We start from the raw sequence: 27,213 nt of genomic DNA on the forward strand, positions 1-27,213 counted from the left end.
AAAGTAAATAAAAGCGAAGGCAAGCTTGTAAAATGCCCGCGCAAAAATAATTCAATTTTACAAGGTTTTTCGCCGTAAATGACAAGAAAAGGCCTAATAAAATTAAATTGTTGTTTCCCTTTGCACGTATCGCGCCATCTTGGAAACAAAAGATTTTTAAAATGGCGGTTTATTTCGTTGTTACGTTTTGTAGCGTTTAGAGCTTTTTTTATTGTGGCTACCAAAGCTTTTTACGTTAAACTCGACAAAAGCTAAATAATTTTTGTGTGTATTAATTGAATTTAATTAATTACTAGCTGTCCCGGCAAACGTAGCTTTTGCCATATAAAGTATTTCGCACATGATAGAGAAATATAATATAATACATACACATCGCCGAGTGAGTGGAGGTCCAATCCCCTACCCTATTCCCTTTCCTACCCTCCCCTATTCCCTTCCCTTCCCTACCCTCCCCTATTCCCTCTTAAAAGGCCGGCAACGCACATGCAGCTCTTCTGATGCTGCGAGTGTCCATGGGCGACGGAAGTTGCTTTCCATCAGGTGACCCGTTTGCTCGTTTGCCCCCTTATTTCATAAAAAAAAAAAAAAAACATGACACACCGGATAATTTCACCCATATTATTTTGTTGAAGTGACTAAATAAGTATGTCACCATGGCAACGTCCACCGCTATCCCGTCGCACAAACAATGGTCGCCGTCAGTCTCTAGTTGTAATAATTTACTATTATTTATTCAACAAATGCACTTATCAATATAATAAGTACCCAGTAGCCGATTCTCAGGCCCACAAATTTGGTTTACCTCAGTAAAGCCGTTTCGGAGGAGTACGCGGCCAAACATTGTGACACGAGAATTTTATATATAAGAAGATTATCATTGTATTGATAAAGTACTTGCCACCCGCGGTGCTGGGCGTAACCAATTTTCAATTGCTCATAAATCAAATACGCATCGCCTCATGACACTGCCGGCGATGTTAACGGACCCTAAAGTAGCTATAATATGCTAAAAAGTCGTCAAGCTTATACGCCTATTTTCTGTAAGACCTTCGTTCTTCCTCGCCATATTGGTCATTAAAATAATAATTAATGAACGGAAATGGATATAAACTGATACCATTAAAACCAAAGCCGAAAGATATCCAACAGAGATTTCATTATTGAAATACTGGGCTCAAAAGCTATATCTGTTACCGGTCATTTAGTTAAGAGCATTTCGTCGGCACGTACAGGCCTGCCATTGGTGTTGAAACGAATAGGCTTGCTGGTGACATACTGGACTTTATTTACTATATAAGAAGGCGCACATTCAATTAACTTGCCCGCGGTGTTGGACTGTCTATTCCAATTTGGAATTGCTAATTTTAAAATTCATCGCATCGCCTCGTCACGTTGCAGTGTGAATTGACCCAACGACGACGTTTCGATACCATACAGATTACAGTCATAGCTCTACCATGAGTTTAAATATCGCGATACTCGATACCGACTACGTAAATTTTTAGTATGGCAAATTTTACAGCGCCTCTAGCGGTCACTTGCGGAACTAAATTCGCCATACTAAATATTTACGTAGTCGGTATCGAGTACTATACCTTTTACTATACCTTTAAACTCATGGTAGAGCTACAGTTTACTTCCTCAAGGTGAGGATTGAAAAAAAACTTAATCATACAATAATTGAGTATTCATCCCTCATTTTAACCCTACAGTGCACACACCCCATCGAAAGGACACATATTTTTGACCTTCAACTTTTGATCGTGATGTTTTCTATCAGCGCCGATGACGTCACAAATTGATATAGTTTACGCGGGTAACAGTTAATTAGCTTTATTGGTTCTGAAGACGTTTTGGTGTTTAACCTCTGACCTTTGAGGTCGCGGCGGCTTACAAATTGAGACACGAAATAGTTGACTACTTCAGATTATATCTAACCGGATATCAGAGTGTTAAAGACACCATATAATTTTATAGATTACGTTATCGCATAGTAATATAGATTGCAGAGTAAAGGTCAGTTGACAGTGCAATGTGACGCGACGATGCGACGCAATGTTTAAACGAACGATTCAAAACTAAACTTTATCTAGCGACAGTACATGAAGATATACGTGGGAGAGCCATGCTTCGGCACGAATGGGCCGGCTCGACCGGAGAAATACCACGTTCTCACAGAAAACCGGCGTGAAACAGCGCTTACGCTGTGTTTCGCCGAGTGAGTGAGTTTACCGGAGGCCCAATCCCCTACCCTATTCCCTTCCCTACCCTCCCCTATTCCCTTCTTATCCCTACCTATTACCCTTATTCCCTCTTAAAAGGCCGGCAACGCACCTGCAGCTCTTCTGATGCTGCGAGTGTCCATAGGCGACGGAAGTTGCTTTCTATCAGGTGACCCGTTTGCTCGTTTGCCCCCTTATTTCATAAAAAAAAAGATAATATTTTAAAAGGTGTAACAAAAATTATGTGATAATACTTAAGGGTGTGTTCCCTGTATATTAAAGTTCACTGAGAAAGTTGCTGCGATGAAATGGCATTTTTCGAACAAAGTTCTTTATCGCGCGTTCGGCGTAAAGGCTAGATAGGCTAGACTGAACGATATTTGACCTCGACACTTTTTTATTAGTACCTGCATGGTAGGGGCAAAGGGCGTTGATAGTATTCCTGTGCGTCAACTAATCATGGCGTTTTTTGAGAATAAACAGCGACGCGTTGTTAGTGTTCCTGGGCGTCTATCGATGGCGTTTTTTTAAATATTTTTTTTGAGTGTAAGTATAATAATATTATGTATACAGGTTTTTTGAACATAAGAAATAACTTCGTTCCATTCGGGTATCCCTTGATACCTCTCAAGTTTTTTTGTAATTTGCATGGGTAAGCGCCATGTATTTTCCTGTACAAAATTAAAAAGGTTACTCTTTCAGGGTTGCTATTTTCACAGTGAACTCTATGTAGGGACCCATACCCACCATACAGTAATATAGCTTTGTTTAGACCCAGATTTTTTTTTATGAAATAAGGGGGCCAACGAGCAAACGGGTCACCTGATGGAAAGCAATTTCCGTCGCCCATGGACACTCGCAGCATCAGAAGAGCTGCAGGTGCGTTGCCGGCCTTTTAGGAGGGAATACTGTAATAGGGGAAAGTAGAAAAGGGAATAGGGGAGGGGATTGGGCCTCCGGTAAACTCACTCACTCGGCGAAACACAGCGCAAGCGCTGTTTCACGACGGTTTTCTGTGAGAACGTGGTATTTCTCCAGTAGAGCCGGCCCATTTGTGCCGAAGCATGGCTCTTCCACTTATTATAATAAATTGACAGACTTGTCGCCCGCGGTATCGAGCTGCCTGTTCGAAAGAATGGCTCATTTAATGCATCACAGCGTCTCGTCACGTTGCAATGTGAACTGACCCTTAGGAGTTTTTTAATAATTGATCACGTGTCATTTCAGGTACAAAATTAGAACCCATTTACATAAATTTAAGGTGTTTTTGGTGCCACAGAAACATCAAACAAATAGGAAAGCTATCATTTTCGACTGCGCCTTGGTAATGACCATCAAACTATTGCTTGACTTGTAAATCTTTTTATGATTTGTCAAACGCAACCTCGAAAAAGTACCCTATAATTATTGTCGATAAGGTTCAATTTCATTTTCCCTAAAAGCTGCGACGCCACTCGGTGAAACCATCAAAAGTACACCCTATTTTTGGGAGGCTAAGGTCGATTTTTATTTTCGGCGAATGTGCGTGATGCCATAGAGTAATTACAGGTTAGAGGGCTCGGTTATTTTTATAATAAATGAAGCGTAAGTAGATTAATGTTGTCGATAGTATATTTTTATGTCTTTGACTCCTGTATAGTGTGTCTTAATAATGTATTATGGTGTAGAGGCGGTATATTATTGGAACGTAGTTCCTTATCGCACGTTGCGCCTTGGGCTGGACTGAAAAAGTTGTAATGACACTTTTTTATTAGTGCCTGCATGGTAGGGGCAGAGGGCGTTGATAGTATTCCTGTGCGTCAACGTTTTTGAGAATAAAGTACAGCGACGTAGATGGCGTTTTTTAATATTTTTTTTAGTGTTTAATTATATTATACAGATTTTTTGAACATAAGAAATAAATTCGTTCCGTTCGGGTGTCCCTTGACACCTCTCATGTTTTTTATTATTATTAGGGTAGTATTTAATCGAGTGACTGTAAATTACAGTTTTAAGTGTCAAAATGAATAAATTTGGGTTATAGAATTACTATTTGAGCGACTGACTGTGAACGACGAGAAATTAACAGAACAGCAACTTACAAATTATTTAGTCTTTAGAACTGAAAGCATATACTACTATGCAAATTTCATAAATCATCATCACCACCATTCCACCATACATCCATGAGTAGTCGAGGGAACTCCTCAAAATTTATATGGAAACATATAGTCTTAAATATTAAAAATATTTTGTCATAGAACTCAGCATTCTTAGCTGGTACCGTCTTCAAAATAATGAAGATTGTGTACATATAAATAGTTGAGGTTTAGGAGAGTTATGCATAAGGCACATTAAAGAGTAAGAATTATTTAACACTTTTTTGTTCATTATAAATTATTATTGTTTTTACCCTGGAAGTCGGTTTTAATTTTTTGTTAAAAATAATAATTTCACTCTTTTTAGTCATAATATTTAATAAGCTGGTTTTTGTACAGACTAATGTGTTATGGTTAGTGACTTTGGATCCGACAGCTCGCTCTTAATCAATCAATGATTAAATTAATATTCATACGCCTGTCTTTAAAGGCTCTAAAGTACTGTTCAGTGAATTTCTTTCTGTCATTACACTCATGGAAACTCATCAGCTCAACATAATATAATATTATGCTCAAATATAACTATAATCGTCCTTATAAATTTTAAGGAGAATACCTTATAGATTTTATGATTAAATTGCTAACTTGGTAACCTAAACACCAAGATCGAATCATTTACATTGAAATAACATTATAATTTTGTAAATCGTTCGACAAATTCGGGTTTCGTTCTTAAAGACGATTAAAAGTACTAATAATAAGGGTTATAATTACCTAGATAATTCATGGTGTGGCGACTGGTGGTAGTGATAATGATGATGATGAATGTAACTTGCATAGTAGCATATGCTTTCCGTTCTTAAACCAACTCCGAAACCCCCAAACTTGTATTTATAAGGAATCTGGAGTTCTCTTAGCACCTATGGAACCATCGGTATATCTTATTGCAAAATTTTGCTTTTTGGTAGCATATGCTAAGAGTACTTCTTAAAAAATTTAAATCACTAAATGTTTCCATATAAATTTTGAGGAGTTCCCTCGACTACTCATGGATGTATGGTGGAATGGTGGTGATGATGATTAATTAAATTTGCATAGTAGTATATGCTTTCAGTTCTTAAGACAACGCCGAAACCCCCAAACATGTATCTATAAGGAGTAAGGAGTTCTGTTCACCACCTTCGAACCATGGTATATCCTGGTGAAAAATCTTACTTTTTGGTAACATATGCCTGAAATACTTCATATGAAACCAAAAAAAATCATGTGTTTCCATTTGAATTTAGAGGAGTTCCCTCGATTACTCATGGATCCCATCATCAGGTACCACTTTTCTGAACATGGTACCAAATTGGAGTAATACCCTATACAACAAAACAAAAACTTTGAAAATCGGTTTACAGACGGCGAAGTAATCGTTGAACATAATAAAAAAAACATATCCACAGCCGAACGTATAACCTCCTCGTTTTTGGAAGTCGGTTAAAAAACAATTAATATTATTCGTTTCTAAATGCGACAGTTTAAAGTAATAACTTTTTGCTCTGGGTCAGTACACTGCGTAATGCGTTATACTTTGGAATTTACCTCTTATTATCATATTGTTATATGCATATCCCCTGAATTAACCTCTTATCATCATGTTAAAATATGCATATTGCTTATCCCCTGATGTGCCGCCAGTTTTCCATAAGTCTGTAGCATCAATTTAACTTTTTTCAGCACCGAAGTGGCGATGGCGCGGCACTCGGCAGCAACAGGCCGGCCGCGGTGACCTCCGTCTCGGCTCGATACCTCAAGTGCAAGGTCACGTGTGCATCGGCTATTTACGGGTTAAAGGAGTGAGCACACTGAGACGGGCCGTGCCGGGGCTCAGCGAGCCGGGGCTCATCGCAAAAATCCGCCTCCATACAATTTGTATGGAAGCGGATGCGCGTATCGCACACTGTGTCGGGGCGCAGCGGATTTCCGCTTCCATACAAATTGTATGGAGGCGGATTTAAGCGATGAGCCCCGGCACGCTGAGCCCCGGCACGCTGAGCTCCGGCACGGTCCGTCTCAGTGTGCTCACTCCTTAAATCGGCTTCCAGGATGAATTAATAACCCTTAAATACATTGTAGCATTTCATGGTCGTGCGATTCCTGTCTTACCTACTAGAATCAAGATGATGCCCGCACTTTTAAATAAAAACGTTTGTCGAAACGTTGAAACCGTGGAAACCGTACATTTTTCTGACAAAAAAAGTATCCTATGTCCTTTCCCGGGGCTCAAAGTATCTCCGTGCCGAATTTCAGCAAAATCAGTTCGGCGGTTTGGGCGTGAAGAGGTAACATAATATAGACACACAGACAGACAGACAGACGGACAGACAGAGACACACTTTATTTATAAATTATAATATTAGCATGGAAGTACGGAAGTACTTACAGAAGTATGGATTGTCACATTATTGGTATTATTTTTAAGCAGTGACGTAATTCGTGGATGGACTATAAAGTTAATATACCTACAGTCTGTCAAAAAAGTCATGAAATAAAAAAGTGGCAACATCGTAGTGTCATCCCTTTCAAATCAATCTAAGAAAAAAGGGATGACACTTCGATGTTGCCACTTTTTAATTTCATGACTTTTTTGACAGACTGTTCTTTATGGGATGGACCCTCTGTACGAAGACCAACAAGCCAACATGTCACTGTCATTGACATGTCAAAACCAATCGTTTCTATTCGATCGACTGATACATTTTGTGGGGCACGGACGGACGAACATATCACACAAAATAATATGTCGCTTTGATCTTGTCAAATTGGAGAAGTAGCTTTCGTCCGCGGCCCACCCTATAATGTATGAGGTCGTCCATAAGTTACTTGAGACGTTTTTGATGTTCTTTTAACGTAAAAAATTAAAAACATCTCATATAAGAAACATACAAGAGGTACTAATCGGCCAAGTGCGAGTGGGACTCGCGCACGAAGGGTTCCGTACCGGTATAGAGCGAAAGTAGACAAAAAATTGTGTTTATTGTATGAGAGCCCCCCTTAAATAGTTACTTTAATTTAATTTTATTATTAACTAGCTGTTGCCCGCGACTTCGTCCGCGTGGACTTTAGTTTATGGTTGTTCCCGTACATCGATTGAGTCGTTTACGCGCAAATCAGAAAAGTATATTGTGTGGGAACCGCACATTTTTCCGGGACAAAAACATTCCTTGTCCCAGATTCAAATTAGTATCTCCAATCTCCATGCAAATTTCATCAAAATAGATGAAATAGCTTAGGCGAGAATCATAAAAGTTTATTGTGCGGGAATCGTACATTTTCCGGGACAAAATTAGTATTCCTTGTCTTTATACTTTGAGTCTCGAGAAAGGTCCCGAGACTCAAAGTATCTCCATATCAAATTCCATCAAAATAGATTGAATAGTTTACGCGCAAATCATAAAAGTATATTGTGCAGTAACCGTACATTTTTCCAGGACTCAAAGTATCTTTATACCAAATTTCAGTAAAATGGGTCCAGCCATTTACGCGTAATGTCGTGACCGCCCGGCTTCGCCCGCGTAAATTAGATATTTCACAGACAAATTAGATCACAAAAATAGCCTATGATCCTTCACGTGGTCTACTTCTTATCTGTGCCAAATAACAGAAAAATTGCTCCAGTAGTTCGTGAGATAAGCCCTTTCAAATAATTTCCCACGTTTTTTTTCCACATTTTCCTCTATTTCTGCGCTCCTATTATATATATATATTAATCTTAGCGTAATAAAATATAGCCTATAGCCTTCCTCGATAAATGGGCTATCTAACACTGAAACAATTTTTCAAATCGGACCAGTAGTTCCTAAAATTAACGCGTTCAAATAAGCCCTTTCAAATAATTACCCCGATTTTTTCCACATTTTCTTCTATTTCTTCGCTCCCATTAGTCTTAGCGTGATAAAATATAGCCTATAGCCAACATTGAAAGAATTTTTCAAATCGGACCAGTAGTTCCTGAGATTAGCGCGTTCAAACAAACAAACAAACAAACACTTCCGCTTTATAATATTAGTATAGATTATTAAAGTAACAATATAATTAAGTTTTTTGTGAAAATTTCAAGTAGCTACTTGTTACCATTATTGATTACGAGCTAAAAAGGCCAAAAAATCACGTTTCTTGTATGGGAGCCCCCTTTAAAATATTAACTTTATTGTTTTTAGTATTAGTTGTTATCGCGGCAACAGATATACATAATCTATGAAAATTTTAGAAGTCTAACTATAGCCGTTCTTGAGTTACAGCATGGAGACAGACAGACAGACGGACAGACAACGTAGTCTTAATAATAGCGTCCCGTTTTTACCCTTTGGGTACGGAACCGGAAAACTACAAACATGCAGTTAACGACTTCATTTGATTATAATATTATATCTACATTCTTTATCCATACTTATCTCATTATTCTAATATTATATTAATACAGTATAATATTATACTGTATTTCAAAAAAATAGTCTGTATTCAAGAACTAACGGTACGGAACCCTTCATGGGAAACCGTCTGTCTGTCTGAAGGTGCAATCAATATCGAAAGTACTTGTACTCAAACATTCCAGCAAGCGATAGCGCGATGTAGGGGCACAACAGCGACATCTAGTCTAGTTATAAAACATCACTACATATTATAAAACAAAGTCGCTTTTTTTCTTTGTTCCCTTTATTAAAACTACGCAACGGAAATTAATGCGGTTTTCTTTAACAGATAGAGTGATTAAAGAGGAAGGTTTATAAGTTTATAATAACAATCAATTAAATAGTGGATAAATACTGTTATTTTTGAGGTTTGAAATCTGATGTCGTAAATAATTACATTTTTTCCGCTTACATTGCAAATGCAGGCTGAACCCTACGAGATTTATCAATACATTGTACTAAGTATTGTACACAATGAAAAGGTCAACAAAACTTCGCGATGGTTAGATGGTATAAGTACCTAATAATATGTCTATCTTTTATAGATATCCCACATTAACATTTTTTGTCATTTACTTTTTACTACAAAATATTATAATGGCTAATTTACGAAGCGATTTTATCCAATACGGCATTAATCCCTATTCAATTAAATACTTTAAATACATTGTTGATTTAATATAGGTACATCTATATGGCCCACAGATATCAGAAGGCCCTTTACAGCATTTGATTACAGTTAAATCAAATAAGACATTGCTGGAAGCTTGCATTAGTGAGAAAAATAGTACCTAAATTACGTACCTATGACCTAGGGCAGGAAAATAAATCTGCGGCTTTCTTAAGGAGTGAGCACACTGAGACGGGCCGTGCGGGGCTCAGCGTGCCGGGGCTCGCTGTTTTTATGGAAGCGGATGCGCCTATCGCACACTGTGTCGGGGCGCAGTGGATTTCCGCTTCCATACAAATTTTATGGAGGCAGATTTTTGCGATGAGCCCCGGCACGCTGAGCCCCGGCACGGCCCGTCTCAGTGTGCTCACGCTTTTACTGCCCATAGTGCGTATACTATTTTTCTCCTCGACGGAGGCGGTAAACGGCAACATCGGTAAGCGCAGCGGGAAGAAAGTTGACGTTTTCCGCCCGGGGGTGAGAAAAAGTTTTTTCGCAATATAGTATGTATAAAAATATGTATGACTCTGAGTCCCGGGAAAGGACATAGGATAGTTTTATCCCGGAAAATATAATAAATAAATATTCTGTGACGTTACATTAAATTCATTCATACAGATCTACAAAGCGGAAAATTGATATACGAAATTCATCACATAAACTACTTACTCACAAATTGGATTATCGTTTTTATAACGTAAAGAGAGATACATAAGTAAGTTCAATGAAATAGAGATAAACCTATAAATAAGTTCAAAGAAACATCTCTTTGTGGTATCTCTTTCATGTGAAATACAGAGGTTGAACATAATAACTTCATAAATATTAAATTAAATATACGCTTACGGCGGATTTTATGGTTTGTTACGGCGGTGCCACACGCTAGGCGGTAAGATGGGTGTGTAAACTGTGCATAAATTTATCAGTTATACAATAATAAATAAGAACAATAATAAATATACTTTATTGTGCACACGTTAAGAAGAAAATTACAACATTTATTAACTAATACAGTGTACTACAATGGCGGCCTTATTACTAATTAGTAATTTCTTCCAGGCAACCACAGGTGAACGACTGAATATAATTGAATTATATTATGAGTGCGCAATATTATAGTAGATAAGAGAATACAATGTGTATCAAAACTAAGTGATAATTGATAGTTAATAGTTTAGGGTGTGTAAGTGTTCTTCGTAGAGAGTTCACTGTGAAAGTAGCAGAGCTGTAAGAGCTATTTTTTCGCTTTTGTATGAGGAAACTCGTGACGCTGGGGCGCTTGCCCATACAAAAGTGAAAAAAAAATGGTCTTTCAGCGTTGCTACTTTCACAGTGAACTCTCTACAAGGAACACATACATACACCCTAAACTCTAAAGTACTATTATCACTTAGTTTTGTTACACCCTGTTTACTTATATTACTGTAAATATGGACGTATATCTGTCTGTCTAATATTAGCTCTTGATTCTTAAAGAACTGATTACCTAGTGATTTCCGATTTTGATAAAATTTCATATAAGTAGAGATACTTTCCTATGATGTATCCCTTATAGGTAGATTCAGATAGCAACGCGACGCGTAGATGCATTTCTAAATTTGTATGTATTTGACAGATTAGCAAGACGTCTCACGCAATTGAAATTTGTCGAATCCATACAAAATGCCGCGCCGCGTTTCGCCTAGCCTCGTCGCCGGCCTGACCGAGCATAACACCTCGCTCGGTCGGAAGATCTTCCTTTGGCCGCCACACATTATTCCCACATTGGTGACCCTCGATAGAACACGCCTCCTTCATCATCATCACTCCCCGCCCCTCCGCACCGCGCCACCCAGCATCGCCTCATCGGGTACCTCGTCCACTAGCCGCAATGTACCGCGGCCTGGGCGACTCCGCATCGGCATCATCGGGCTTTCTCACTACACCGACCGGTCAGCAAGCAGAGCACATCTCTCCTGGTCAGCACGTAGCATCGGCCCCGCACGGCAGCTTATCCGACTCACTGGATCCCGTGCAGCAGCTTACAGTTCCGACTCACTGGGACTCACTGCAATAGTTCCGACTCACTGGAACTCACTGGCTTTGGTGACTCAAGCGACAAGACTTCAAGATTCGACCTCCGGTCTTCGGGGGGGAGTGATGTGGCGGTACCCACAATTCGCCTAACATTTCTGCATCGCGCTATCGAAGTTTTCTGAGCGCGTCAGTATATATACGACAGCTGAGATGTATCACGCGGGCTCCGGCCTGACCGAGCATAACACCTCGCTCGGTCGGAAGATCTTCCTTTGGCAGCCACACATTATTCCCACAAATAAAATAAAGAAATCACGGTAAAAAATAAGTGCTCCCAAAATTTCAGTTCGATAGCGTTTGTATTTTTTTTGTTATGCGCCTTGAAAGTCGAATTTTTTTTCGAATAAATTTCTTAATATTTGTATACCATTCGATAACTTATGCAATTAAAAGCTACTTTTGTTAAGAAACCACTTTCATAAACGCAATATTTAATATACCTATCGAACAAAGTTCTCTCCCGATGCGTACAAACTACGAAAGAGTGACGTCAGTCTTTCGTAGCACTTTGTATGGAGCGTTTCGGGCCGGTCTATTTTATGAGATGTTTGAATTGTCATATCTTGGTGATTTTTTAAGCTATCAGAGTAATTCTTTCAGCGATGTTTCTATTTTTTAAGGGTCTTTCAATTACCAATAAGAAAAAAAATTAGTCATCATGCCTATTGTTGAGGTTATTTTTAGATGTGTTTTCCATTTCCGGATTTTCCGTAAACAGCCTCAGCTGAGGTTTCCCTCTCTTGTCAGGGAGAAAATTTGATTGTAGAGGTAATGTAACCTCCCTCACCAGTTTCGGTGACAGTGGCCGGTTTCATTGAAAATGGGTCATCTAAGCAGGAGGGGGCTATCTAGCCAAGTGTGTGCGCAGTACACGAGAGCACTCCCTCTTCCTTTAAATTCGTAACCTATAGTAGGAGTGATATGACGGACGACCGACATGACTGGCGTGAGATCAGGACCGACTTTTTACAAACCCGTCTGACGGATGGATCGTCTTACTTGACAGACAATCAGTAGCTACCATGAGTCTAAAGCTATATGTATTTTTCGATACTCGATACCGACTACTGTAAATTTTTAGTATGGTAAATTTTACAGCGCCTCTAGCGGTCACTTGCGGAACTAAAATGGCCATACTAAATATTTACGTAGTCGGTATCGAGTATCGATAAATACTATAGCTTTAAACTCATGGACCATCGTAGAACAACAGGTCATCAGCTTGCATTGTCCTAAGTAAACTGAGAAATAACTTTTTTCCAACGCGGGAATCGAACCCACGACCAGTCAAGAGGAATACTCTAGCCTCTAAGCCACTGGATTACAGAGGTGTTTTTGAATAAGCAAGCGATTGAGAGCTTTCGTTTGTCCGCTCAATTCTCTTTTTGACGATCATTAACTTTTATCCATAAAGTTAATATACCTAGCGGAATAGAGCAACAATCTCGAGCTGTCAAACGAAACCAAAATTGGTTTTCAACTGTGTGAAAAATATGTGTACGTATACACTTACACAAGCATGATTGAACATGAATTCTATGAGATTTAATTGTCAAGGTGCGGCACGTGCCGACTGGACGTCAAAAAAAGAGTGCTGCTGTGATGTATCACACGTCTCTTTTTACCACGCAGTGTTACTGTTAGTGACATCTCTCTTGCTCAGGCCTTTGTTTCTCTATTCCGCTAGGTATGCTAACTTTATGCTTTAATCACGAGTATAACAGAATGCTTATGGAGCTTATATTCAAACCTTTCTATAATTAAAATTAAATAATAATTAAACATCTTTAAGTGCGGCCCTTGCACGGAGTTACAGAACTAACTAAGAATGTTTGCCCTTTCAGTTTATTGATGGTGGAGTAATTCCACTTTTACCGTAAGCCCTTCTCCCTAACTACACAGGCCCTACGTGATTAAGTTCACTTAAAGGGCATAAATCTACTGCCCTAATGATAGGGACTGAGCACTTTAGGAAGGTATGAATATGTTAGTGTAAGTAATTCGGGAAATTTTTGTTGGAAACCCTATAAGAGCTCCTAAGAAGTTTGTATGCGCGTATTTATATGGAAAATATTTGAATGTTTAGACGCGGGAGAGCCATGCTTCGGCATGAATGGGCCGGCTCGACCGGAGAAATACCACGTTGTCACAAAAACCGGCGTGAAACAGCGCTGTGTTTCGCCGAGTGAGTGAGTTTACCGGAGGCCCAATCCCCTACCCTATTCCCTTTCCTACCCTCCCCTATTCCCTTCCCTTCCCATCCCTACCCTCCCCTATTACCCTATTCCCTCTTAAAAGGCCGGCAACGCACCTGCAGCTCTTCTGATGCTGCGAGTGTCCATGGGCGACGGAAGTTGCTTTCCATCAGGTGACCCGTTTGCTCGTTTGTCCCCTTATTTCATTAAAAAAAATGTACCCACTGGAAGAGAATTTAATTCATAGGCGCATTCATCGGATGGTGGACCTACGTAATCTGGTTGCGTTATGTCAAACCCAGCCGACAGAATATAAGGAGAAAAAATGTACGGCTCCTGCAGGATAATTGATTTTTGGCGCAACGAAATTGCGGGGGTCATCTTGTCTAGCATAATAATAATAATTAATAGCTCTAAAATAATACTAGATATCCCGGCAAACGTTGTTTGGCCATATAAAGTATTTCGCCCATATCCTTTTATTGAAGTACAGGCACCAATCACCATGGCAACGTCCATCGCCATCCCGTCGCACAAACCCGTGACCCGAGAATTTTATATACTTAAGTAATATATAAGATTATTATTATGGTCTGCTACCCGTGCGAAGCGGTGACGGCTCACTAGCTTGTAATGTGATATGACAATCATAATAATATTATTATTTTATTGTAGAACAACTACATTTACCACTACGACCTGCAAACCTTGAAGAAAAGAGCGTATTCACTCTTAAAAGGCCGGCAACGCACCTGCAACTCTTTTGATGTTGCGAGTGTCCAACTTTACTAGGGCGACGGTACTTTCTATTTTCCTTCCGTGACTTTTTTGCTCGTTTGCCCCTTTTTATAAAAAGAAAAAAAATGGGCTAAGAATCTAGGATGTTACGCCTAAGCGTAGTAGAGCACCATGGGGTTTTAGTGGGTAGATCCTACTGGGAGTCCCACATACCCCGGCCGATGTCCCCAAACTGCCGGGGATACGCAAAGCATTATGTAAAAAAATGCACAAATCTATGTATTTTTATAGCCTTTCTTGTGATACAGCCTTTAGACAGACAGACACACAGACTGACAAGAAGTCTTAGTCCTGTTTTTACTCTTTGGGTACGGAACCTTCAAAAAGTGTACATTTTGTGAAACCATTTTGACAATTACTCTTCCATAGTAATATTTCGATGACACGGGGCGAAGATTGTCCGAATTTTGGTTTTTCACCGTAACATAAACTTATAACCCAAGAGCTAGTGACAGCCAGACTTTCGTAATTTTATAAAAGTTGAAAGTTTGCCTACGTAAATGAGGTAAGAACGACAACAGCTATGGGGTTTCGCATAAATACTTTTTTTCATTTATCAAAGATAAGGTAGACCTTCAAAACTGGATCTTCACAAAGTAACTGCGACCGAAACTCCATAGTTGCTGGTCTTACTTACCTCTATTTAAAACGGGTAAACTTTCAGGGTCTTACTACAAAAGATTTAAACACCTGTTGAACAGTTGATTAGAAAAAAAATCAGTACAAAATGTTCTCAAAACAACTGTTCAACAGATGTTTAAGCCCGGCCGCACATTGTCCGAAATTTCTGATACGAAACAGTTGAACGTCCGCGCTGTCTCTTACATTTTGTACTGAGCCGAGTGAGCTCGAACTCGCCGGAAGGATATTTCGGATAGTGTGCGGGGTGGCGGTCCGGCGAAATTCAACTGTTTCTGATCAGAATTCGGACAATGTGCGGCCGGGCTAAATCTTTTGCGGTAAGACCGTCAGCTTTTATAAAATGACCAGATAACGCCTGCGCCAAAATTCGTTTATCGCGTGGCAATCATACCCTTTTCCGGGCAAAAAGTCTCCTATGTCCTTTCAACTGCACTCAAGTTATCTCCATACCAAAATTCAGGAAAATCGGTTCAGTGGTTTGGGCGTGAAGGTTGGAGGTTACACTTTCAGTTTCTCAACAATATGGTAAAGCATCGCATCGCATTTTTAATATAGATGAAAGTCTGGCTGTCGCTGGCTCTCGGGTTATCGAGATAAGAGTACCCTTTATCAGGAAATATGTACCCGCGGGATGAAACGTGGCCCCGCACGGCGATCCGTCATACTTGATGTATCGAAGGATTTCGATATCTATAATGTTATTTATGATAAGTTGTAAGGGCTTCGAACGTGGACATAAAATGGCGCTATCTATCTTCTACATTATATCTTATCCGACTGAACAAAAGGTAATTGAGGTAGCGTTTTGTGCGGGAGAAAACAGTATTTATCTGTAACGTTTTCTTGATCTCATATTATAATCCATACCTCCTTACTAGAAACTTATAATAGGTGTGTTCCAAACTACCCAGCTTACTGACCAGTGCTCTTGGCGTCATGAATGTTAATTAGTGCCGAAATATTGTTTGGGATGTAAGCTGTTACAAAGATTACATAAACTTCTTATAAGTCACACAATTCGTCACACAACTCACAAGAGTCATAAGCACTGGCCACTACACTGGCTTGTGTTTCGGAAGTGACTGAATTAAATATGGAATTGACAGATTTTAGTGTCACGTGCATGACGTGTCACGCAATTTAAACACACGCGTCACGTTGCGGTCTAAACTGGCCTGCTGCCTGCTGGCGTGATATCACGCCGCCGCACCGCGCCGAGCCGATTTGTACGAGCGAGCACGAGCCAACAGGCGAGTCCGCGATACCCGTTCACACGGCGCGTAATATTCACGAGCCGTGCCGCGCCGAGCTGCGCTTTTTAAGTTGTCCGACTTCAATCGGATCGGACGCGCCTGCTCGAGTCAGCCCGCGCCACCTGGAACCACCCTCTTCACGTGCCGTGAGAAGCCAGCATTACGTTACAATTTCTCACTTTCAATAATCAAGGCTGTCCCCGACGCGATATACATGACATATTACGTCAACATATCGATCTGTACGTCACAAATGGTATTGTAATAACCTGGTAATAACCCTCATTACATCTAGACCGTCATTGACCATTATTGACCGTCGTGTCTGGATTTAGAATATAATTCCACCAAATTACTCGACCGATTCGAAAACAATTTTTTTCGTATTACCGCCGCGTAGGATTAAAGATTTCTTGGATTTGCGTCATAAAATAAATAAAGCATAGTGATGCTCTAATGACCACTATATTTTTCAAGTAGGTTTAAAACATATTAGACTAGATAACTCCCGCAACTCCGTTGGGCCAAATTTCGTGTATCGCAAGGAAACCGTATATTTTTCCAGCATAAAAGTATCCTATGTCCTTTCCTCTCAAAGGACTCAAAGTACGGTACCTCCATACCAAATTTCAGTGAAATCATACATAATCATAACGTGGTAGAGCCATGCTTCGGCACGAATGGGCCGTCTCGACCGGAGAAATGCCACGGGCTCACAGAAAACCGGCGTGAAACAGCACTAATTGCGCTGTGTTTCGCCAAGTGAGTGAGTTTACCGGAGGCCCAATCCCCTACCCTATTCCCTTCCCTACCCTCCCCTATTCCCTTCCTTACTCTTCCCTATTCCCTCTTAAAAGGCCGGCAACACACCTGCAGCTCTTTTGATGTTGCAATTGTCCATGGGCGACGGAAGTTGCTTTCCATCAGGTGACCCGTTTGCTCGTTTGCCCCCTTATTACACTAAAAAAAAATAGGTTTTGTCATAGTATCACACTTATAAGTGGGAGAGCCATGCTTCGGCACGAATGGGCCGGCTCGACCGGATAAATACCACGTTCTCACAGAAAACCGGCGTGAAACAGCGCTTGCGCTGTGTTTCGCCGAGTGAGTGAGTTTACCGGAGGCCCAATCCCCTAACCCCTACCCTATTTCCTTCCCTACCCTTCCCTACCCTCCCCTATTACCCTATTCCCTCTTAAAAGGCCGGCAACGCACTTGCAGCTCCTCTGATGCTGCGAGTGTCCATGGGCGACGGAAGTTGCTTTCCATCAGGTGACCCGTTTGCTCGTTTGCCCCCTTATTTCATAAAAAAAAAAAAAATTAGGGCGAAGCCAAACGAGCGTAATTTGTGAGTTGTGAGTCGCAGAATTTCTGCCGGGCAGAATTCTGCTGCATTCAGTTTCATACAAAAGTCCTGTTTGATTCACACGAGCGTATTTTTGTGAGTCGTGAATCGTGATTTGTATGAAAAAATATTTCCGCGGCAGAAATTCTGCGACTCACAACTCACAAATTACGCTCGTTTGGCTGCTCTCCGGATATTCGGTTCGGTTCGGAATTCTTCTTTGGATGTTCTCAAAAACTTTGAGCGCGATTCATGACTGTACACCGTTTGGTTATGCCACAGAATAGATAATAGTACAAGTAGTTATGCGTAAAGCGTTATTTCGATTAGATGCTGGGTGAAACTCAGACCCTACATAATATAAGAACGCAAAATGTCAACAGAATCGGTCTAGCCGTTTCGAAGGAAATTGGCAATTAACAACGCGACTCGAGTAATAAGACTAGATGACCCGGAGAACTTCGTATCACTCCCTCCTAATATAAACCTTCCCTGGACTTCCACGAACATTCCAAGACTAAAATTATTAACCAAATCGCTTCAGCCGTTCTCGAGTTTTTGCGAGACTAAGGGCCTGTTACACCACTTCCTGATTAGTGCTGGATAGGCTATCCACCACTTAACTTGACAGATAGAGTATGGAGAATCTGTCAAAAAAGTTCTGGATAGCCTATCGGCCATCGGGCATTTTATCAGGAAGTGGTGAAACAGGCACTAACAATTTTAAATAGGCATGTATTTAAATCAATATATATATATATATATATATATATATATATATATATATATATATATATTGCGGCTTCTGCGTCCCTAAAACGTCTTAAGAATCTCTTACCTATACCAACTAAGGTTATGCTTGCTCAGACTTTATTGCTTTCAATTTTGGATTATGCTGACGTAAGTTACATAAATTTGACCGAAGACCAACTAAATAGGCTAGAACGTATTCAAAACTTTTGCATACGTTTCATTTTTGGACTACGAAAATATGACCATGTCTCGGAGTTCAGAACTATATTGAAGTGGCTCCCGATCCGTTACCGTAGGAATACTCATGTGCTGCACTTATTGTACAATGTACTTTTTGACCCTATGGCTCCACCCTACCTAAAGGAGATATTTACATTCTCATCTGAGGACGAGAATACTCGTCTAGCTTACAAACTAGATGTACCCACTCAAAAGACCAAATATTAATAAATTTATTAACCCATACAATTACAATACAGTAGTGAATTTTGGTAATTTTTCTTAATTTTTATCAAGAAACCTTGAATTATATAGTTCTGGAATGATAAAATCTTTCACCATATATCATCATAATTACCAAAAATCTTTGTCGCTACCACAGAGATAGATCAAGATAATATCTCTGTGGTCGCTAAAGAGTAAGGAGCGAGCGCAAAGGAGCGAGTGAGTGCGGCGTTAGATGAGGAGGCCCCAACATGTTTTTCAGTAAAACAGAGAAACAAAAAGAAAATAAAGTTAGGTTAAAAATATTTTAGTTGCAAGATTTGTCAATTTGTAGACTTGTTTTGATAATAGAAATTGATTTGATTGTGGTGCACCTTTCGATATAATTTTTAGAAATTCCGTTGTAAGATTGTCCAATTTAGAGTGCAAGTTAGTATTCTTGATAAACAATTTAAATTTTAGTTTTACAAATAATATATCCAATGTATGAACCATATTTTTGGTGTGAATTCGGTTATAAAAGTCGTCTCGTTTTTTATGATGTTTATGTTTTTTTTGAAGGACATGTTCAGGTAATCAATTGTTTTTTTTGATCAGCATTAGTTTTTCTGGTATGCATTCAGCCCGCTATAAATTAAAGCTATGTTACTTTTATCTCGGCAAAATGTACGATTCCTACGATTCGAGACTCGGGTTTAGCTCACACACAAGAAAATATGACCTCCTAGCCGACCTGGTTTCATTGAAACCAGTTAGTAGTTACCGTCACCGAAGGTGTGGGAGGGATTATGCTAGCCGCTAGGTCTTCAATCAAGCTAGCTAGTAATTACGCGATAGCCTAGGCAATAGCTAATGCCTAATATTTAGATAGATGATAGGGTTACTTAGTACTTATTGTGGTCTTTCACATGATTTTAATAATCTATATCAGTAGGTTTTTTTTCAATATAATTTGGGGCCGTCTATGGGCTATTCGCCCATATCCTTTTTTTATCTTTGTATATAGGTTTTTCGCACCAAGGATAATTGAAATAATATTATTACTTAATCGTAATTGTAGTCCATCACGCCATAGATTTTTTTTATACTATCCCGCTGACCAGTCCAGGGTCCGCACTTGGGTTTTAACAATTTATTTAGGACTAAGTAAGTGTTATTAGTTTTACGTTTGATTAATTGGTATTTTATCTCTGCCGATCTCAGAGGATCACAATTCACGACCCGTTATGTGGCTTAGGACTTTATCGTTTCTGTCTTTTATAGCCATTTTTATGTTGTAATCTTTTGTGTGTTCGGTTAACACCTCCGTGGTTCTTTTTATGAAGCTTGCCGCAGCGTCTCCATCAGTGTCAGTGTAATAGACACAGGTGTTAGTGTGCCGGGATATAGCTACAACTGCATGAGGAACGCTGTCATGGATTGCCAGCTTTCGGGACTTGGTCCGATATATCAGCGATATATCACCGATATATCAGTAGGTTAATACTGTTTCTATTCAGCCTAAGGGTCAATTCAGACAGCAACGCGACGCGTAGTTGCATTTCTAATTTTGTATGGATTTGACAGATTTCAATTGTTTGAGACGTCGTGCAAATCTGTCAAATCCATTATGGTCAATTCAGACCGCAACGTTTTTTGTATGAATTTGACAGATTTGCAAGACATCTCAGGCTCAGGAAATCTGTCAATTCAGTACAAATTTAGAAATGCATCTACGTATCGCGTTGCGGTCTGAATTGAACCTTACTGATAATATAATTATTGCGAAAGTGAGTAGTTCAGTGTTTCTCAACTTTAAAAAACATTTCGCGGCCCCCACCGCTGATATGCGGGTGACAAAGTATTCAATTGTTTTCCAAATTTTGTTTTTTTTACTAAACTACTTTTTCTTACGTTAAGGGTTCTCTTCCAATAATGGCACATTTCAAAAGAGCAAGTTATCCTATACAAACAAAAGATTTAACCGTAAAAACAGACTGGCCAAGTTTTAACTTATATTTCCATCATTTCTTATCAAAAGTCTTGAAAGGGTAGCGGTATAAAAGATGTAAATGGTTTTATTTTTAATCCCTTTTTATGCTTAGTTAAGGTAAAATGTGCAAAATATAAAGTTATTTAAAATAATATGACATATATTATATGAAAATAATGAAAAAAATACATGTGTACTTAAGTACTCTTACATTGTAAATGAGACAATCTTGCATATTGATTTATAATTATTGGTTGATTGACAGCGACTGCAATTATCATACAAAAATTTATCAATTTTAAACTTTGTAAGTCTGGCCATAACTTGAAAACGGCTCAACCGATTTGGCTAATTTTAGTCTTGAAATATTCGTAAAATCCAGGGAAGGTTTACATTAGGAGTGAAGTGAATGTGATGCGAAGTCCACCGAGTCATGTTGTTCTCAATTTTACTATTTAAATTTTAAGGGATCGCTGTCACTGTATGGGTTAATTCAGACCGTGATTCGACGAGGCGAGGCGAGGCGCGACGGCATAAATTTGTATGGATTTGACGGATTTCAATTGCGTGAGCGTCTTGCGAATCTGTCAAATCCATACTAATTTAGAAATGCATTCACGCGTCGCGGTGCGGTCTGAACCAACCCTAAGGGTCAATTCAGACCGTAACGCGACGCGTCTCACGCTCACGAAATCTGTCAATTCAGTACAAATCATAATATTAATACGCGAACGAAAAACTTTGTAACCCTTTTTACAAAAAATGGGGAAACGTAGGTGCATAAAATTTTGCACAGTTATAGTTTATATGGTGAAGGAGTGCATCGAGCTAATGTTATTTTGAAATTACGCTTTTATCATACATTTTTTAACAAATAAAACATTACACACAATACAACACACACACATGAGAAATGACAGATTTTTGAGTGACAAGCCTATACATACGAAATATACTCTTTTATTTATGGTTGAAGTCTGTTGTCAACAAGTTGACAAATTGAAAATGGATTATAGTTTTTTTTATTGAATCTAAGATACTATTAGACAATGCTTATACGGCCAGTCTGAGATCAGCTTCAGAAGAGAGTTCCAGAGACTAGAGTTGAAAAAAAAATGATATGGTCAATATTTTTTACAAAATATAGGTAGTAGTCCTAATGTCGTTGAAACTAAGGTCGAATTTCGACCATTGGGCGATCTCTAGTTATTTAGAAATGCATCTACGCGTCACGTTGCGGTCTGAATTGACTCTTGGAAGTTGGAACTTGGCTACATGTAAACGAACCTTAAATGAAATTCTGCACAATTCATCTTGCATATTTATTTTGTGAACACAACTAATATTATAAATCAAAGCGCGTGAGAACATCGCATTGTCTTATCATTGTGATTTGTATGTGAACTTTTTTATTACTTGTTTTGTAAATTAAATTAATTATAATATTTTTGTATTTCCTCATAGGCGTAATCAATGTTGTCTAAAAAGTATTCGTCTATCTTTTTCTATGCATATACAGGGTGTAACAAAACGAAGTGATAATACTTTAGAGTTTAGGGTGTTTGTGTGTTCATTCATTTTTGTAAAGAGTTCGAGAACGAATTTTTGGAACGAAGTTCCTTATGGTGCGTTCGGCGTTGCGAAAGGAGGCTAGGCGGAACGATACGTCTTGATCTCGACACTTTTTTATTAGTACCTGCCTATTAGGGGCAGAGGACGTTGATAGTATTCCTGTGCGTCAACTGGATGGCGTTTTTGAGAATAAACAGTGACATCTACGTTTAAATATTTTTTATTAAGATTTCACAAAAGTGTTGTTGTTAGTATTCCTGGGCGTCAATAGATGGCGTTTTTTTTAACTTCGTTCCATCCGGGTGTCCCTTGACACTTCTCAAGTTTGAAGGGTTCCGTACCCAAAAGGTGGAACGGGACTCTATTACTAAGACTTCGATACTGCCTGTCTGTCTCCATGCTGCATCTCGATAATAGCTAGTGAGTTTAAATTTTCACAGATTGTGTATTTCTGTTGCCTCTATATCCATGGGCGTACCGAGGGGCAGCCGCCCCCCCTACCCCCGGATCGTGTTGACGTCCCTGCTAAGTATCTTATCTAGTACCTTTATCGAAAATCTAGTACTTTCATAGAAAACTTATAAAAGATATGAGCGATTCTTTCACAGAAGACGTAATAAATCGATTTGCCGAAGACCCTCGAAAATTACTTTTAAAATAGACAGTGTATAAGTACCTGGTTTAAGAAATTATATAAAAAATATTATGTTAAATTTTTTATACAAAAATCACTATTTTACGGTACGGAACCATTCGTGCGCGAATCTGACTCACACTTGGCTGATTTTATTGTAACCTTTTATTTTATGACAGTCACACTATTGATTTTATTTTTCACAATTTTACATCTTGACTAAGGCAAATTTTCCTGGTTTTCCCGTTATTGGATAAAACGAAATTCATTTTGTTTTGCAATATTAATTTTTATATCCCTTTCCTTGGCAATACGAAAACACAGGAATAATATTCTTTAACTTCTCCGCAATATTTCAAATATACATATTAAAGTAGAGTAGATCAGGGCCAGTAGCCGAGACGTTTTCTTTATTGCTTCTTTATAGAATCGCTAATCAAAATTAATGGAATTGACATTAGGCGAGTCAAACGTCAACATCTTATGAACGAACGCTTATGTCAATTCCATACATTTTGATCGGCGATTCTTAGATAAAGAAGCGATAAAGAAAAAGTCTTGGCTAATGGGCCAGATGTGTTCTTAAAATGAATATCATTCAACACAAATACAAATTTAAGGCGCGTGCAACGCGATACTACGTTGTTCTGATCTCTAAACATAACTGAAATCACCCTAATGTGTGTGTACGCCCGATTTGGGTTAAAATACTCTACTGTGTATTTGTTACACTGTGGCAATTCTTCTAGAAGTTTTTATGGTTCACGCAGATGGTTTATGAGCGGCTTATTATCAGGTGCCCCCTCGGCTTATTATGTTCAAGTGCCTTTTCACATAATTGAATTTTAGATCTTTACCCTTCTATATAGCCAAATGAGGCGTAATAATAATTATATTATTTTTTTACATGAAAGGTTTTTTTTTTATTAAATAAGGAGGCAAACGAGCAAACCGGTCACCTGATGGTAAGCAACTACCGTCGCCCATGGACACTCGCAACATCAGAAGAGCTGCAGGTGCGTTGCCGGCCTTTTAAGAGGGAATACGCTCTTTTCTTGAAAATTTGCAGGTATATAGGTTCAATTCAGACTGCAACACGATGCGTAGACGCATTTCTAAATTTGTACTGAATTGACAGATTTCGTGAGCGTGATACGTCTTGCAAATCTGTCAAATCCATACAAATTTAGTAATGCATCTACGCGTCTGCGGCCTGAATTGACCCTAAAGTGTGTTTATCTTATATCTTTAAACGAGCAATTCTTATATATATATATATATATATATATATATATTCAACAGGAGAAATTATTTGAAAGGGCTTATTTGAACGCGCTAATCTCAGGAACTACAGTAGTTCCTGAGATTAGCGCGTTCAAATAAGCCCTTTCAAATAATTTCTCCCGTTTTTTCCACACTTTCCTCTATTTCTTCGCTCCTATTAGTCTTAGCGCGATAAAATATAGCCTGTAGCCTTCCTAGATAAATGGGCTATCTAACACTGAAAGAATTTTTCAAATCGGACCAGTAGTTCCTGAGATTAGCGCGTTCAAACAAACAAACAAACAAACTCTTCCCAATTATAATATTAAGTATAGATGTGGAAAAATCGGGGGAAATTATTTGAAATGGCTTATCTCGCGAACTACTGAAGCATTTTTTATGTTATTTGGCACATATTAAAAGTAGACCACGTGAAGGATCATAGGCTATCGATCGCTTATAACCTTCCTCGATCAATGGGCTATCTAACACTGAAAAAATTTTTCAAATCGGACCAGTAGTTCCTGAGATAAGCGCGTTCAAATAAGCCCTTTCAAATAATTTCCCCCCATTTTTTCCACATTTTCCTCTATTTCTTCGCTTTTATTACACCTAGCGTGATAAAATATAGCCTATAGCCTTTCTCGATAAATGGGCTATCCAACAGTAAAAGAATTTTTCAAATCGGACCAGTAGGTCCTGAGATTAGCGCGTTCAAACAAACAAACAAACAAACTCTTCCCAATTATAATATTAGTATAGATATAGATTTCGGTCTTTTTCTTGTTCAAGCTAGTGAACCGATTTTGTTAAAATTTGGCAAAGAGATACTTTGATTCCCGGGGAAAGGACACAGAATAGTCTTTCTTTCCGAAAAATATGCTGTTTCCGCACCATAATCCTAAATCCTAACCTAAGTTGCCGTTTTAACGGGTGTCGGCGGGGTAAAAGACGTCTTTTTTTTCTGTCGGGCCACAGAATACATATTAGTACAAGGTCGGGCGTATTAAAAATTTACACAATACCAGACGACAAGGTGAAATTTTTCTCACTCCCTTCCTAACATGAACCCTCTCTGACTTTCACGAATATTTCCAGGCTAAATAAGCCACATTGGTTCAGCCGTTCTCGGGCTTTTGGGTTAAATCAGACCGCAACTCGACGCGCAGATGCATATTCTCTAAATTTGTACTGAATTGACAGAGTCTTTCAAATCTGTCAAATCCATTCAAGTTTAGAAATGCATCTGCGCGTCGCATTGCCTTCTGCATTGACCCTTAGCGAGACTTACAAAATTTATATTAATTAAAGTAAAATTAACTTCACAAATTAACGAGGAATATAACAATATGGAAACGTAAGTGGCATAAAATAATCAAATGAGGCAGCTTGAGCAGTTTCAAGTATTATATATTAGTTAATTACTCATTTGAAGATGGGAGTGGATGAAGTGGCTAGTATTTGAAATTTTTTGTTTCGAAAATGGAGGCCCGAAAGGCCGGGAAAATGATTTGAAATTATAAAATGTGGGTTTTAAATGTATAACTAGATATATTGACCGGATGATAAAGAAGATAAGTAATTACTAGGTCCTATAAAATTATTGGGAAAAATTGAGTAATTGTCCATATGAAAATGTTAAGTTTCCACTTGTTCAAAAGGCATGCTTTATTCGATTTATTAATCAAATAAATTCTAATTTAATATTATAACTTTTTAATTTTTTTTTTAGTCTTTTAAAAATGATTTTCATGTGAACAAATTTTATTACTTAATTTTTATCAACATAATAATTATGACTTTACGGAAAAAATTACACCTGTGATTAAGAACGGTAGGTACAGAAAAATAGTTAGTACCTTGGTAGTTGGAACAGTAATTTTATAGGTAATATGTAAACTAATTTAATATTATTATTATTTAAAAAAAGAAAATCTGAATTATCACCCTTATTTTATTGTAAGATTTTAAAAGAGCCACCCTCTTTAAACGTCTAAAAGTTCAATCAAAACGCATCTAAAAGTTTTTCTTTTAGCAAAGTTTTTTTAACGTTTCGTAAAAATTAATCAAAAGTGTAAACTCACCTGAAGTGTACACTTTAACACTTGCACTGACACTTGCACGTGCACTTACACTTTCGTAAACTTTCGCGCGGCGGGCGGAGCGGGCGCCTCCGTCGGTGTCGTTACAGTCACTGAACTGACATGCGTACTGAAAAACGCTCGGGCTATTTTTGGAACACCGCGATTTGCTGATCACTTTTCGAGTAAACTTTTGCAGTTGCATCCTTGATTTTAGGGTTAATTCAGACATATTGAAATCTGTCAAATTCATACTTTAGAAATACATTTAAGCGTCGCGTTGCGGTCTGAATTGACCCTAAAGTTACATCCTTGATATAACCTCTAGAGTTGAAAGACGTAAAGTTATTCCTACAAAAGTTGACTTCTCTGAGTTATTTTGCATATTAGCTGGAGAAAAACTAGAGTCACGTAAAAATAGAACGCTTTTTTTAATGTATATAAATCTAGTTACGACGCGTAGATGCATTTCTGAATTTGTATGGATTTGACAGATTTGCAAGACGTCTCACGCAATTGAAATCTGTCAAATCCGTACAAAATTAGCAATGCATCTACGCGTCGCGTTGCGGTCTGAATTGACCCTAAGTCCTAATATAAGCCTTCCCTGGACATCCACAGACCACGAATAGATTAGGAGGTCACGACATTTTTGGTAACGATATCCAAAATGACTTATTTTAGATTGAAAATGAAGCAACGAGCGTTCAAACGTGATTTATCGTGACCAAAAAAAAAACGATCAGTTAAATGGCTGA

At 38.6% G+C, this 27,213-nt stretch overlaps 1 protein-coding gene across 1 annotated transcript in view; it reads right to left on the reverse strand.

Annotated features, from left to right (window-relative positions):
• LOC121737684 (octopamine receptor Oamb) overlaps nt 1–26,550 on the reverse strand; it is a 168,585-nt gene extending 142,035 nt beyond the window's left edge. Inside the window, exon 1 of the mRNA XM_042129353.1 lies at nt 26,459–26,550. The gene's annotated coding sequence lies outside the window, so the exon portion shown is untranslated. The remainder of the gene's footprint in view (nt 1–26,458) is intronic.
• Nucleotides 26,551–27,213: the final 663 nt, after the last annotated feature.

Source organism: Aricia agestis, chromosome 21, assembly GCF_905147365.1.
Source record: "Aricia agestis chromosome 21, ilAriAges1.1, whole genome shotgun sequence".
Classification (NCBI taxonomy): Eukaryota; Metazoa; Arthropoda; class Insecta; order Lepidoptera; family Lycaenidae; genus Aricia; species Aricia agestis.